This window comes from Suricata suricatta, chromosome 15 (assembly GCF_006229205.1).
Source record: "Suricata suricatta isolate VVHF042 chromosome 15, meerkat_22Aug2017_6uvM2_HiC, whole genome shotgun sequence".
Taxonomy (NCBI): Eukaryota; Metazoa; Chordata; class Mammalia; order Carnivora; family Herpestidae; genus Suricata; species Suricata suricatta.
The window spans coordinates 67,353,843-67,369,725 of NC_043714.1; the positions used below are offsets into that span (position 1 = coordinate 67,353,843).

At 42.2% G+C, this 15,883-nt stretch overlaps 1 long non-coding RNA gene and 1 pseudogene across 1 annotated transcript in view; one reads left to right on the forward strand and one right to left on the reverse strand.

Annotated features, from left to right (window-relative positions):
- LOC115279148 overlaps positions 1-15,883 on the reverse strand; it is a 94,842-nt gene that overhangs the window by 48,273 nt on the left and 30,686 nt on the right. The window lies entirely within an intron of this gene.
- Positions 2,444-3,179, forward strand: LOC115279147 (annotated as a pseudogene).

Consider the following 15,883-nt stretch of genomic DNA (forward strand, 5'->3'; position numbering starts at 1 on the left):
ATATATACAGCTTGGTCCGAAATCCAAGTTAGTATTTGATAGATGGCAGTTTCTCTTTTTAAGTTCTACACCCTATATTTGGAAATTGACCTGGTAACAAGAAAAGAACATTTTTCAAGAACATAGATTTAAATACAAATTACAGAAATGCTTGGAGGTTATGAAGGATAGGGTCAAGTGCATTTCCACCAAGAACAATTCCTTATTTCTGAAATGCTCTCAAAACTGCACTATGTTGCTTACTGCCTTAGTATAGTGAACACACATGCATTGTCTTTTGCTACACAAACTTTATTATTTTTTTAGTTTATTTATTTACTTTGAGAGAGAGAGCATGCAAGCTGGGAGAGGGGCAGAGAAAGGATGAGAGAATCCCAGCCAGGCTCCACATTGCCAGCAGGAAGCCCAATAAGGGGCTCGAACTCACTAACTGTGAGGTTGTGACCTGAGACTAAATCTACACTTGGATGCTTAACTTACTAAGCCACCAGGCACCCCCGTTACACAAGGTTTAAAATCATTGTTTTGCATGTTTTGTGTACAAGAGGTCTTCAAAGTTTGCTAAGGGAGTAAAGAAATGTTTGAACATGTTTTTTTTTTTAATGTTTATTTATTTTTGATAGAGAGAGAAAGAGAATGAATGGGGGAGAGGCAAAGAGAAAATCTAGGGCCGTCAGCACAGAGATTGATGCAGGGCTCACGAACCATGAAATCATGACCTGAGCCAAAGTCAGATGCTTATTAACCCACTGAGCTACCCAGGTGCCCCTTGAACACAGTTTTTGACAGAGGTAGGAGAGCTTATGCTAAGCCAGCCTTGACCAGCTTCCCTTCTGATCACTTTCTGGAGATAACCCTGTTGGCTTATGAATGGCCTCTGGCTCCCAAAAGTGGAACCAACCACATGGTAGTTTGATATGGGGAAAGAAAAAAAAAACACATGCTTCCGATCCCGGCTGTGACATGAGACAATGTCTCATGGAACTCTGATTTTTTTTTCCATCTATAAGGATAATAATAAAGTTACTATGAGAAGTCAGTGAGGAAGGGTCTTCAACATACACGTAACTGATTAATTCAGTTGGTATCCGTTTCCTGACCCATCCTTTTTATTTGTGATCATCCTAGGCCAATAATTTCACCTCTCTGGACCTAAGTGTCCCCACCAATAGAGTAGGGATAATACCATCTGCCTATCTAGAGGATTTGGTAAAGAGGTAACAAGACAGTTTTGGGGAAGTATGTAGCGTAGGGTCTGTAACATGGTATATACTTAAATATCGCTACTTTCCTTTCACCCTACAGAATTATTTTCATGAATTCTGCCTCACTAGAAATTCTAACCACTGAGTAGTGTGTGTGTGTGTGTGTGAGAGAGAGAGAGAGAGAGAGAGAGAGAGAGAGAATTTCATTTGCCAAAAAGCCACTATATATTTACAAACCCTAAGATAAGCCCCTTGTAATCCAAGTGCCCCCCGGAACTACTTCCCATGCCACAAAGTTTGGAGCCCACATGGCCACGCTCCTTTTGAGGGGCTGGATATCGAGGCCGGAGCGCAGAATCTGCAGAATGCTAAGCTCTCAGAGTCACCCAGTGGGAAAGAGACGAAGTGACCCTGAGTCATGCGGGAGATGTGCCCATTCTGAACAGCAGAAACAGCAGCATCAGATAATGCCCAAAGGCTTGCTGTACAATGGAGTTCATTATCATTCATGTGAATGAAGTGGGAAAGGTACTGTCATCTCTTCCTGCGGTTTACTGAGTTTTCATTGACAAAAACATAAGAACACTTTTGTTTGCTAACACACTGCCCTTTGCCAGCCAGCAAGGGCCCAGCCGTGTGAAGTTGCACTTCATGTTTCAAGGGGGCAAATCTCCCCCAGTGAGAGAAAAGGTTACTTCCCCCATCATGCTCTGCTGACCACTACCCCTGCCAGATCCTGTCATGTGCTAGAGAGAGAAGACAAAGCAAAAACAGGGCAGCTAGCAGAGAAACCACTTCTCACTCCTGCCCAGCTTCTAAATCCAGAATGTGAAACCAGGGTCCAGTGGTGCTATCTGGCTCCGTGGTCAAGCCCCTCCCCCTGGGTATGATTATGGACAGAGTTGGTGTGGGTGTCTTACACACGTGGGTTATAAAGCAGCACAGTGGAGGTGCAGTGTTGTCTCAGGGACATAATCTCAAGGCCTATTCTGCAAGCACTCTTTCTTCAGACAACAAAAGAAACAATAAAATTATACTTTTCCTTGCAATCCCATTCTGAGCTTACCCTCTGACCACCCCCATTGAATTTGAACCCCCATTTTAAACAATCTCCTCCACAAAAGCAAATTGAGGTCCACCAAGGTCAGTGATCTGCCTGAAGTCACCCAGCCAATAAGGGCTGGAGCCAGAATTACAAGCAAGAAGAGGAAAAAAAGTACCCAGAAACAGATTTAAAGATGGCTGTGGCACGGTGGAGCATGAAGGGCCTGGTTGCCCTAAGAAGCAGAGGAGCCTCTGGTCTAGGTCTGGCCACAGCAGAGCGACTAACAGGACAAGGGGCCACTGCTGTGCTTCTGGACCTGCCCAACATTGATGGGTAAGCCCAAGCCAAGAAGTTAGGGAAGAGCTGCACCTTTGCCCCAGCTGATGTGACCTCGGAGAAGGACATGCAAGCAGTTCTAATTCTGGCAAAAGAAAAGTGTGGCCATGTGGATGTGGCAGTCAAATGTGCAGGCACTGCACCTTGGAGGGCTCCCAGCATGTTCTCAGTGTGAATCTCATGGGAGCCTTCAATGTGATGCGTCTGGGGGCCGGTGAGATGGGCCAGGATGAACCAGACCAGGGAGGCCAACATGGCATCATCATCAACGCTGCTGGCATGGCTGCCTTTGACGGCCAGGTTGAGCAAGCTGCATCCTCTTCTTCCACGGGGGGCACAGGGGGCATGATACTGCCCATAGCTCAGCATCCGGCTCCCATGGGCATCCGTCTGGTAACTGCTCCAGGCCTACCTGGCACCCTGCTGCCAATCAGCCTCCCAGAAAAAGTGTGCAACTTGGCCAGCCAGTGCCCCTCCCCAGCTGGCAGGGTGGCCCCGCCCAGTATGCTCATCTGGTATAAGCCATCATCGAGAACCCATTCATTGGTAAAAAGGTCAACTGGCTGAATGAGGCCATCAGCATGCAGCCTTAAGGGAGCAGACAGAGAAAACACACTCCTCCACCCCTCCTTCCCCTAGTGTACTGTTCTGCAGCTTGGGAGGAAGTGCAGTAGCCATTTTGTAACTCTTCCCAGCAGTCACACACTGTGCCTAATAAAGTCTCTATTTCTCACCAATAAAAGAAAAACCCACTGTTGAACAGAAATGCATAAAGAGTATTCAGCACAGAGGCTGGCTCAGAGTAGGCATCCAAAAATTATTTCCCTTCCGCCTACAGAAAAGGTAAACATTCTGGGTAACTGGTGGTTCTCCCACTCTGCGGGACCCTTCTATCTGCAGGAATCATTCGTTATCCCCATAGAAGAGTATGGCAACCACCACAATAATACTTGCCACTCTTTATTTAATGGCCACTGTCTGAACAGATATCATTCGCAAAGCTTTAAATACAATCCCCACTGACCAAAGAAAAAGGGAACTATCACAAAAAGGAACATCTCTCCAGAAAACACAATGAATGAATTCTCCCAGGCCACAGCCAAATCCCATGTGTTAAGTAAGCGTCAGATGACCACATAATCAATCACCCAAAGCAGGAAGGACTTCAGAAAGAAAGGATATGCTGTGGATAATCACTCAGCGATAATGTACAGACACCAGGGCTGACTGTCCCGGACAAACTAGAACATAATCACCCTAGTTTAGCAACTCAAGTTCCAAGTCCCAAGAAGCCAATTCACTAGTTTTCAGGAAGTGAGTATGGGTGAAGAGAAAGATGGATCTGTTTGGTGGGATTCTTTGTGATTTTAGGCCTTTGAAGACAGGCTTAGAGCACACCACACGTGCTTGAGGGGATAATGGACTTGAAAACTCCAAGGCTACAGGGATACCTTTCCCTTGGCTCATTTCCACTGTGGCCACTAAGTCTCTTCCACTTTGGAATCTCTGAACAGGCCATCTCCCATTCCAAAAGTGCTCTCTGCACCACTCACAAAACTTTTCATCTGGTTAATTTCTATTACCACTCAAGCATTCAGTTTGAAACCATACTGTTTTTCAGAGAATGGTACACAAATCTGCACAAAATCTAAACAGAATCTGTCAATGTATCCGTTACTATTTCATAGCCCTTACAAAACTACCTGTTTATAGGTTTCTCTGAATGACTTTTTAAATTTTATCTTCCTATAGAATATGTCTCATGAAAGAAGCAAAGCAGAGACCATATATCTCTTTTGCTCATTGCTGTAGCCCTTGGGCCATGGTGCAGTATCTGTTAGACAGAACTGTTAACTGAACAAATTAATCCACTGATAAAGAAAGAAGGTGAGTTCAACAAACATCCATGTTCCATTTATTCCTCACAGCAACTTTGGGAAATACATATAATGTCCAAATTACAGATGGGAAAACTGAGACTCTTCAAATTATTCAGCCTCTGCAAGGTGATCCGGCGACCAGATTATCTGAGTCAGCTCTCCAGACACTCGTTTTTACCCATGCGACAATTCCTAGGATACTGAATTAGTAATAAAAATGTAGCTTGTGACGGAGCTAACCATAGCAATGAATGGTGCCCATCTTTCTGAATATTTTGTCCCAGATGAAGAATCCATTCTGTCCCCACCACATGAAACCCATGTCCCTGGAGCCTGTGGAATGTCTCTGCCTACTCTCTTCTGGGTTCCTCCCTCCTGGATGGGATTACATGAACCTTGCTAATTTCTGAGGACTTCATTCCTTTTCCCTGGGGTACATGCAGACTCTGTCCTTCTATTATCATGCTAGCAGAAAAGACAAATTAATTAAGTTGCCCAAGATCATGCAACTAAGCAGCAAAGCTGGTTTAAGCTCAGGTCTGCCTGACTCCCAGGCTCTTTACCCCATGTTAGAATAGTAAAGTCACAGCTTTTCATAATTATATTCCAGTCCTGAGTACAAGGTCTGATCATTTTCAATTACACTTCAGTGATTCCCAAGTTACCTCAATGCTGAAGTCTTCCCTGTACCTAAAAAGCCTTCCTTCTACAGACAAAGATCATCTAGAAAAATGTCTCTTGGAATTGTTTCCCACATAATGTTCATTAATAGAAATTTGGACCCCAGGGACCTCTTGGTGAAGGTATCAGTCCCTTTGCCGTTGGTTGCTCTCATTCATTATAAGGTGAGGGTAGTGTCCACCCAAACAGGAGGCCTTTCTCTGACCCCTTGTCATGTAACCCCACTGACATAAACAGCAATCTTTAAGAATAGACCTTTATTTCATTGAAAGCCCAGGAAAAGAATGCCTATTTCCTGCTTCCTATCATACAGGCCTCTGGGCACTTTGACTGAATTTCCTCTTGCTTTCTTTGAACAAGCTTACTTTCCACTGGTTAGTTTCTTCCCAGATGTGCTCCTTGATGGGAGGTGGGCGTAGAAGGCTGCCACCTGCCCCTGGGGCTACCAGGCCGGAAGAGCCTTCCCGGTGGGTCTCTCTCAGAGGAAGGAAGGGCAGATGTGTGACCTGAAATGAACTGGGTTTGGGGCAAAAGCCTCAGGTGTCTCTGGCACCTGCTGCTTGCACGCAGTACCTATTAGCTGCTGTCGACCAATGAACAGATGCTACAGGAAAACTCTGTAAGTCACTAAATGTTAATAGATCAGTAACCTTAGAAGATGTCTTGTAAGTTATTTATGTTTGCTGGTTCAAGGTGGCCAAGACCCTGAGATACTATAAAAGTTTAAAATATTACATGAGCTAAATATAAACATATATATATATACACACACACCCACACACATGTATATGTATATATACATATATATATGTATATGTTTCCAAAAGCTAAATACGTTATTTCTTCCTGATGCATTTTTTCATTTTGAAAATATTTCTCCAATGGTTATGTTACTTTCATGATTATATTGGTTTAAAACTAATCAAAATAGTATTATTTTTTTTACTCATAAGACTTGATAAGCTAATTAAAATGTCAAGTTTAATAATTTGAGGAGGTCAATGAGAATGGAACACTGGCAGAAGAAGATACATAAATCCTTTCCCTAACACAAATCAAATGATGACACTTCACATCACTTTACACAACTGTGCAAAACCATGATAGTTTCTCATGACACTTAAAATAAAATTCTAAATCCTCATCATAGCCTAAAAGGCCCAATGTAATCTGACCCCACCAGCATCTTTGATCACACCTTCTGCCATTCACCCCCTTACTCACTGCAATTGGATTCTTGACTATGACAGCCTGTCCCTGTCTACGGACATTCACACAAGCTGTTCCTGTGGCCTGGAACACTGTGCCCTCCTGCCTGCACGTGACATCTCCTTGAATGGATACACAAGTCTCAGCTCAAAGAACACATCTCCAGCAAGACCTTTCCTGATTAACCACTCCAAACAGGCAGCTTCTCAAAAGCCCACAATCACCCTCTGGAACAATGCCTATCTCAATTTCTTGGTGATATTTACTACCGTCTGAAATTACACTGCTCACTTATTTGTTCCAAACTGCTATACATTTTAATATAAGAGATGATCACAACTCTCATATACATATGAAACGAAGATGTACCAGAGATCCTCTTTAACTCAAAGACTCATGAGGTAACCAGCGAAATGTTACAACCAGTTCAACAGAGAAGATCACGTGCCACACATGGATACTCATCTAAGGAATGCTGAAATCAATTTATAAATTGATGTCCAACTGCAAAACTGCTCCACATTGATAGGTGATAATCGAATGCATTCCACCAGACACGGTTTGCATTTTTACGGAGGGGAATTCACTGCATTACTAACAGTTTTCTACAACTTCTCTCTCTACAAAGTTGTAAAATGGCCTTTTGACAAAGAGACATAGAGACTCCTCTCGCACCCCGACAGTATCGAATGGTGTCCAGAGACTCCAGATTCACTGACATGATATTCAGCAACCTCTTTTGCCCCTTTCAAAGTCATCTACAGTTTTTCCCTATATTATCTATTATTACCTGAAATTATTTTGTTCCTTTATTTGTTCCTTTTTCTAACCTCCCTGCCCTGGAATATAAGTTTTATGAGAACAGAAACTGCCTGCCTTGCTCATCCAATTTTCCCCAAAGCCCAGAGCTACAGCTGATTTATATTATGTGTTCAGAAATATTTGTTTAATAAATAGGCATCCATTACTACTTGAAAAACAAGCGTCATACTCACAATTTTGAAAAATGCAACTCAAAATAATTTAGTCACTTCTTCCCTTTCATATTTGTAAGGGACAGTAAAAGGCTCCATCAAGTTCCACTGAGTCTATGAAAAGAAGGCATCATGGACTGTCAGCGGCCAGCACCAGCACTGATCCTTCTAAGACATGAACTAGAATCTCCTTACTAGGCAATTCAGAGTTAGAGTTTGCCAAAGGGGAGAATTCATGGGAAATGTGGAAGGCCGAAGTGAAGCAGAAGCCAGGGACCCTCGTGGCCAGAGGCGGTGACATTTTAGACCTGCCCATAGTTATTGCTCTGCAACCATGGTGACCAGTGGTACAGACCCTCCAACATCTTCATGGGCTCTGACTTCTCTACCCACCCTGGGATAACGTGCTCAGTGATGGATTTTCCCAACTTCCGGCACAGGCTTCCAGACCTTCAACTTCTACACCCTTCCCACACTCGTGTAGGCCTAATTCCTATTTAAACTCTATTCCCTAACAAACGTGTAGGGAGTGGTTTTGTTTTCTTGACCAAACCCAGAATAATACAGGAGGGATTTCATACAGAGCTTTCCTCTTTGATTCCACAAGTATGTATGCCCTTCTTAGTTAGTGGTCTTGAAGAACAATTCAGTAATAGGCAAAAAAGTTTACAATTTTTCACCCAATTATTCCACTCCTAAGAATTAATCTATTCTGAGGAAGTAATCATTAAAACAGATAACAATCTAGGTTTATGTAAAAGGCTGTCAGTGAGAGCAAAATAATACCTTTTTCCTAAATAGGTGAAGACCAAAAGTCCAACAACAGGGAAGTAGTTTAAAACTTAAGGTGTATTCATAAAATAAAAGATTTTGTACCTTATATGAGTATAGGTTTTCTTTAAATCGCTTTGTGATACAGTAAAATTACCATAACTGAAGTGAAAATATATCAAATAATGTATGAAGTATCTCGGTTTGCTAAAATAAAAATGAAATGAATACCATGCTCTGGGGCACATCATCTTGTGACTTGGGGCAGATCGGTTAACTTTTTGAATGCCAGTTTCCATAACTGTCAAGTGGAGATTGTAACACTTGCCACAGCCTTCCTAAAGAGTCGATGGTACAAGTGTTTTTATCGGAAGCACCAGACCAACGTAAGGGGCCTTGCGTGCCCGCACCTCACACCTAGCAGGAAGGGTACAGCACCATGGTTAGCACCAAGCCCTTGGGAGCCAGCTGCCAAGGTTCAAATCCTGGCTTTGCCACTTACCAACTGTGTCATATTAAGAAAGTCACTTTGGGTGCACCTTGGTGGCTCGTTGGTTAAGCATCCAACTCTTGGGTTTTGCTCAGGTCATGATCTCACAGCTCGCAGGCTCAAGCCTGCCGACAGCACAGAGCCTACTAGGGATTCTGTCTCCCTCTGTCTCTGCCCCTCCCCTGTTCACTTGCTCACTCTCTCTGAAAAATAAACAAACATGTAAAAATTTTTAAAAAAGAAAAGAAAGTCACTTTGTCTCTGCACCTAAGTATTTCCACCTGAAAAATAGACTTAAAACTAGTATTATTTCATATTGTTATTATGAAAACTAAATTAGATAACTTAGGCCAAGTTTAGGACAGCACTTAGGACATGGTAAAAGTTAAACAGACGGTATACCTTCCTCTAGGACTAACTTATCCAGCATCATCTGATTAATACTGATATACAGAAATGAGCATATAAAGTGCAATATTAACACTTGCATACTCTATCACATCAAAGATTCACAACACTGAAGTAGGCATTGTCACCCCAGTCGTACAATCAAGGCATCTGGAGTTCACTGAAGCTGTGACTTGTCCAAGGGCTCACAGCTGGAAAATAAGAGTAAGAGCATCACCCCATATCAGGCTAACTCCATCCTCCTAGGACTCTTTCCATGGGGCCATAAATCGTAGCAACTTTTTATTTCTGGTAACATTCATTGAAGTATTCTTAACCTCCCATATTGTGGGATCCTCTTTTCCCTTAGACATCAAGAATTAATTCTTGGGGCACCTGGGTGGCTCAGCTGGTTAAGCGACCGATCCTTGATTTCAGCTCAGGTCATGATCTCACACTTTGTGAGTTTGAGTCCCAAGTCAGGCTCTACACTGCCAGTACAGGGCCTGCTTAGGATTCTCTCTCTCCCTCTCTCTCTCACTTTCCCTTGCTCATGCTCTCTCTGAAAATAAATAAATAAACTTTAAAAAAAGAGAATCAGTTCTTAAGCATTATCACTGTCCCACAGAACCTAGTATGGTGCCTGGCAAGTAGTAGGCTCTGATACATCAATGTCAAATGAATGAAGAAATGTATGCATGCCAAGTCAATGGGAGAAAGACAATAATTTTCTCCAACCTATTAAGGCATTTTTTAGATAGCAAGAATAAATGCTGAGATAACTAGCCATGAAAATAGTAACTATTCAGCTCCCAGCAAACTACTGTAATCTCCCTGGCTAGTCCCCCATCAACTTCAGTCAATAGTGTAATCCTATGGCACATTAAGCTCAGAATTTGATCCAAAAGAAACACAATCAGTAGGCACATAGGCAATTGTTCTGATTAAATACAGCCTGCTGGAATTAAAACACCATAGGCTGTTTGCAAAACTCCATGGCTTTAATTAGATGAACCCCATTTTAATAGCAAAGATACAACAATGTATTCTTCTGGCCCGGTGGAGTGACTAATGTAATTAGTCTATGATACAGTGTAGCTGATCTGCATCCAGTTGTGGAAATTATAAGATGATCAATTAAAGCTGCCCAACCTAATTCCTCAAAGTCTCATTGGGTGGACTGAGGTGGCACTTCTGGGTCAGCCTTCAGGGAGCAATTGATCTCGCCAACATTCCCACTGGAAGGGAATTAACATTTGTTACCAGCTGATTATGCAATGGGCTCTGAGCTTTGGTATTTGCACAGACCATCTCTGTCAATCCTCCCAGTGACCATGATTTTACAATGTGCAAACTGAGGCTCAGACGGGTTATGTAACTTGTTCTGACATGTATCTGATATGTGGCAGAGCTTGGATTCAAACCTGGAGCCGCCTGGTTTCAATGATGTTGGTGTTAGTTTGGCCAGGTATGAGGTAGGCCTGCCTGAGTTCAAATCCTGAGTCCTGTACATAATAAGAGAGCGCCTTGGCAAGCTTCCTAAGTTTCTCCACCCTCAGGAGTCTCATCTGTCAGGTGGATGTCGTAGCAGCACTGTCTCATAACACAGGCATGGGAAGTAAATCAGACTGCATGAGGAGCAAAGAGTTGTTATTAGCTGTTGACTATAATTTCATGGAGTGTTGCTAGCAAACACCTCTGAGGGGGTCACAGAAATAAGCAAGTAGAGTCCAGAGAGTTCCACATGTTGAGATGAGGTCACAGATAGTAAGTGCCAGAGCTAGACTCAACTTAGCACAGGACCCCTTAAACACTCAATCAAGTGCCACAGATTTGTATTATACCTCTACTGATCCTCAGAACAAACCAGCAAGATGGGGAGCACAGAAGCCCTACATAAGGAGACTGAGCTCAGAGCAATGAGGCAACCAGACCGTGGCACTCATATGTTGGAACAAATAGGCAAGCTTAACCTCCTTCCATCCCACAATGTCTGCGACACTGTTGCTGTGAAGGCTGAGTGCATGATTAAGATGATCAAGGTCCAAATGCCAACCCTACAGCTCGTTAACTGTGAGATCCAGCTCTCCCACCTACAAGACAGAGATGGCAGGGGTCCCCAGCACATATCATTGTTGTGTAAAATAAGTGATGGTTGGGGAAATACTTAGGACTGCACTTGGTACTATTATCTCTGCATGGGAATACAGCAGTTCTTACCTTCTGTAATGCTTGTGAATACAAAATGAGTTGATCCATGTAATATGCTTAGCATGGTGTCAATATATGATGGAAACACTAGGTAAATGTTGCTTGTCTTCATCATATAGTAGCAGCGATGATGGGCGTGGTGATAATAAGCCATCAAAGTACACAGCTCCCATAGAGATAATCCTACCTAGATTGCTACCAGAACTTCACACCATAACCCGAATGGTATTTTTGTTGGTCTTGGCTTCTTTCCTGAAAAACTTACTTGTTCACTCCCGGAGAGAACAAAGTGATAATTCTACCCATTAGTGCCAATAACGGGGAGAGACCATCTTGCTAAGGAGACAGAAAGACAAATTTCACCCACTTAGTATTCACCTCCTTGAACTGCTGTAAGGATGAAATTGGACAAGGCATAGAAAGACCATGGTTGTTGGTACCAGAACTTCCTGGTACTTCACAAAACTAGGGTTTTAGAATATCACAGCAGGGGGTCCTAAGGTCTTCCAGCTCTAACATGCTTCAAATGGAAGAAGGTTTGCCTGCATATTTGTATATATGCTGTCTTAGGACAGCGTTAAAGACAATTCTTGGACGGCAGAGCCCCCTGATGCTCCCATACCAATTTAAGACATTACAAGTCCAAAATCTTAACCCAAGAAATTGGTGCTCAAATGACCTCCAAATAACTCCAAAATGATTTAATTATTTCTAACTCTATCCAGCTGTGTTCTAGGCACCATAGAGAAAAGCAAAAGATTCAGAAAATGTGGTGCCTCCTGGTGCTGCTTCAAGCACTAACCCCTGCATATCTCTTCGGAAGGAACACATACCTCTCATCCTGCTCCTCTCTGTTCCAACCACATTGACCTTCTTTTTGTTACCTGCAACGACCACTCTCCTGACCTCAGAATCCACAAACTTTATTTCCTCTTTCTGAATGGTTCTCTTGCCCCGTCCACCTGCCCACTCAGGACTTCTCCATCTTATCATTAGCCATCTTTCAGGTCTCCCACAAATGACACAGAAAAGTCTTACCCCAAACCCATGGCGAGGACACGCCCTCCTGTTAGATGCCTCTATCTCAGTCTTCATTTCTTCTCAGAGGCCTTATCAAAATCACGATTAAACCACTGATCAGTCACTGGGTGTAGTGTCTATCGCAGCAACTTGACTAGACTGTAAGCTCCTTGAGGGCAAACTCAGCCTGTATCTCCAGCCTCTAATAAGGCACTGCAACACTCATTAAAAGTGTGTTCATGTATTTCAATAATCACAACAGAGTGTGAGGTATTTTGGTGATTGAGTTTACTTTTGTTTCTATTTTCTTTTTCAGAAAAGCAATAGTGGCAGATTAAATTCCTTAGAACGACCTACTACTAAAAAGCATTGATCAATACTACCCAAAGCAATCTACATATTCAATGCAATCCCTATCAAAATAACACCAGCATTCTTCACAGAACTTGAACAAACAACCCTAAAATTTGTGTGGAACAGAACAGACTCCAAATAGCCAAAGCAATTTTGTAAAAGAAAATCAAAGCTGGAGGCATCACAATTCTGGACTTCCAGGTGTATTACAAACCTGTAGTCATCAAGACAGTATGATATTGGCACAAAAAAGGACACACAGATCAATGGAACAGAATAGAGAACCCAGAACTGGACCCACAAATATGGCCAACTAATCTTTGACAAAGCAGGAAAGAATATCCAATGGAAAAAAGACAGTCTTGTAAGCAAGTGGTGCTGGGAAAACTGAACAGTCATACAGATGAATGAATCTGGACCACTTTCTTACATCATACACAAAAATCAACTCAAAATGGATGAAAGACCTAAACGTAAGACAGGAAGCACAAACCCTAGAGGAGAAAACGTAACAACCTCTTTGACCTCAGCCTCAGCAACTTCTGACTCAACATGTCTCTGGAGGCATGGAAAACGAAAGCAAAAATAAACTATTGGGACCTCAGCAAGATAAAAGGATTCTGAACAGCAAAGGAAACAATCAACAAAACCATAAGGTAACTAATGGAAAGGGAAAAGATATTTGCAAATGACATACCGGCAAAAGGTTAGTATCCAAAACCCATAAAGAACTTAACCAAACTCAACACCCCCCAAAAAAATAAATAATCCAGTAAAGAAATGGGCAAAAGACACTTTTCCAAAGAAGACATCCAGATGGCTAACAGACACATAAAAAGATACTCAACATCACTCATCATCAGGGAAATACAAATCAAAACCACAATGAGACACCACCTCATACCTGTCAGGATGGCTAAAATTAACAACTCAGGCAACGACAGACGTTGACAAGGATGCAGAGAAAGAGGAACCCTTTTGCACTGCTAGTGGGAACGCAAACTAATGCAGCCACTCTGGAAAGCAGTATGGAGGTTCCTCAAAAAATTAAAAATAGAACTACCAAAGCAATTGCACTAATAGTTATTTATCCAAAGCATACAGGAGTACTGATTCGAAGGGGCATATGCACCCCAATGTTTATAACAGCACTATCAACAATAACCAAAGTATGGGAAGACTCCAAATGTCCGTCAACTCATGAATAGATGAAGAAAATGTGGTGTATGTATGTGTATATTCTGTATGTTATTATGTATTATACATCGAATTCACACAATAGTATAAGCAAAAGAAAAGAAAATGTCATTAAGAAAATCATAAGGAAGAGAAAATACATTTGCAGTATGGTGCTGTATTTATTTTTTTTTAAATCCACGTATATGTGGACCCCACGCACTTCAAACCCACGTTGCTCATGGGTCCACTGTATTATGTGGTCACACACACACACACACACAAATGAGGACAATCTCTACATAGTAATATGGAGAGTTCACCAGGGTAGATTACTGTGTGAAAATTGGAAACTACATAACAGTTGTAATATGCTACCTTTTGTCTAAGAAAAAATTAAGAATCTCTATGTTTCATACATTTGCAAAAATAACAACAAATAGAGGAACTGTAAATGAGAAATCAATAAAAGCAATCACCTTACAGGAAATGCATTAGGGGATGTGTGGAAGGGAAAGAGACAGAAGAAAATCTGCTCGTATATACCTTTCCAGGCCGTTATGCCCTTTGAATAATGTCAGTTCATTACCTATTAAAAGTAAAGCTAATTCTTCAAAGCACTCCTAAAACTGAAAATAAACCGAGACAAATAAATATAACCATATATCAATTTAGTAACATAACCACACAGAAAAACGATTATTTTCCCCCCAAGATGCTCTGACCACAGCACTTTGACTGAACATCTACAGTGGGATATGCTCCATGGACAAAAAAAACTACAAAGAAACATAAACCAAACCTATTTTACGTTATTAGTAAAACTCATGTTATTATTTTGAAATGATTTTCTTGTACTGCACAATAAAGCCAATGAGGAATTGTATTAATGATGGTCTAGGAAAACACAAGATTCAATTATGGAATAAAAGATTAACTGTAGAGGTAATGCCAAAATTAAGGCAATAATGGCTAAATGAATGAATGGTTTTACTGACTGTAGACTATCTACCTTAGTCCATTGAAATGGCCCCGCCACAATATCGCCTGTCACTGTAATCACCCCCCCCATGCTCAGATTAGGCTCTATAAAATCGGGATTTCTTGGAGAACCGGCTGCTTTCAGGACTGGACCAGGGAAGATATGAGGTGAGCCTGGAACACGCTGTCATGTTCAGAGGCGAAGGAGTAACTGGGTATCTCCAAAGGACACAAGCACTAGTAGTGGAAAGGAGCTCACACTGCCCCAAATTGTGAAGCACCAAAAGAACAGTGATTATAATGGATTGAAATACACTGGACCTACCAGAGCCATGAGTCCATAATGATTCTCCAAATAGAGAAAGCTAGGAATACAAATCCTTTTGTCACGATTTGAGGTGGTCATTAAAGCAATACCTTCTTCTGGAAATTGTTTAAAAGGATTAATTAGGTATTCATTCAGCCTTGTCAGTAAAAACTGTGTATCAGGGCAAACGGATCCACTTGTGACAGAAGGATCTGTTTCAAGCAGTAACTGCAAAAGGAATCTTAGCATTATCAAGTCAACCCTTCCCCACTCCTAATAGATTCTCAGGCATGGGAGCCACTATGTTAGCCCAGAAAGGTAGGTAATTAAGTTCAGTCGAAGGAAGATCAGAAAAAGCCTCGAGGGAGTCCGTGTGGGCTGAGGCTTGAATGTGAGCCAAGAATAAGAACTCAGGAGAAGGACCAGTCAGAGGGAGGGATATGCTGGAAGCCTGGAAAAGCTTTTGGACCTGCACTGATACTGGACGGGACTGTTACCCATTAAAGAGATCAGAGTCGGCACACAAAAAAATGAAAATTGCAGAGAGTCAAAATTATCCTTAGGAAATCCCTTTGGAAGGAGCTTTGCTGTGGCCCAGTACGTGGCCTCTCAGGAAAGCCCAGCACTGCCAGTTTCCCCACAGAGCTGGGACCACATCACAATCTGAGAAATGTGAGGTAGTTAGCAACTGAGGGTGACAGCACGCTCTGAGAGGCACGTGGGACCTGAAGCCAAGTGAGGGAAAAGCAAGAGTCCTGTCTCCCAGATTTGGCTTTCTGGCACGTTCGGCACATTCCCATATGGCATGTTCGGCAGACTGGCTCCCCATTACTGACACTGTTTACACTGTTCCTTG